We start from the raw sequence: 352 nt of genomic DNA, 5'->3' as shown, positions 1-352 counted from the left end.
AGGGAAAGCAAGGAGATGTTTGCTGTCTGCAGCTGCAACAGCTTATGTTTCACATAGCAGGTCACCATCCTCTCTGCTTCAGGTAGCTGCATTTACCTCCAACTTCAATGACTAGAAATGAAGAATACCCAAGGTTATTTTGGGGATCTGCTCTCACAGTTTTCTCATTCAGCCCCTTTCAAAATCGCTACTAAAAGTGGACACAACCTTTTTCCTCTTTTTCTCAATGAAGTAGTTCTGGTCTCTTCCAGTCTCATGTGTATAAATTCTTTTAACAAAAACACCTTTCTGAGTTGCCCCATCCCAGTAAGAACCTTGGACTGAAGCAATTGTGTAAAGGGACCATGTCGTT

Source organism: Nestor notabilis, unplaced genomic scaffold, assembly GCF_000696875.1.
Source record: "Nestor notabilis isolate BGI_N333 unplaced genomic scaffold, ASM69687v1 scaffold25296, whole genome shotgun sequence".
Lineage (NCBI taxonomy): Eukaryota > Metazoa > Chordata > Aves > Psittaciformes > Psittacidae > Nestor > Nestor notabilis.
The sequence above is the reverse complement of the archived record's forward strand: the minus strand, read 5'-3'. Positions refer to the sequence as shown.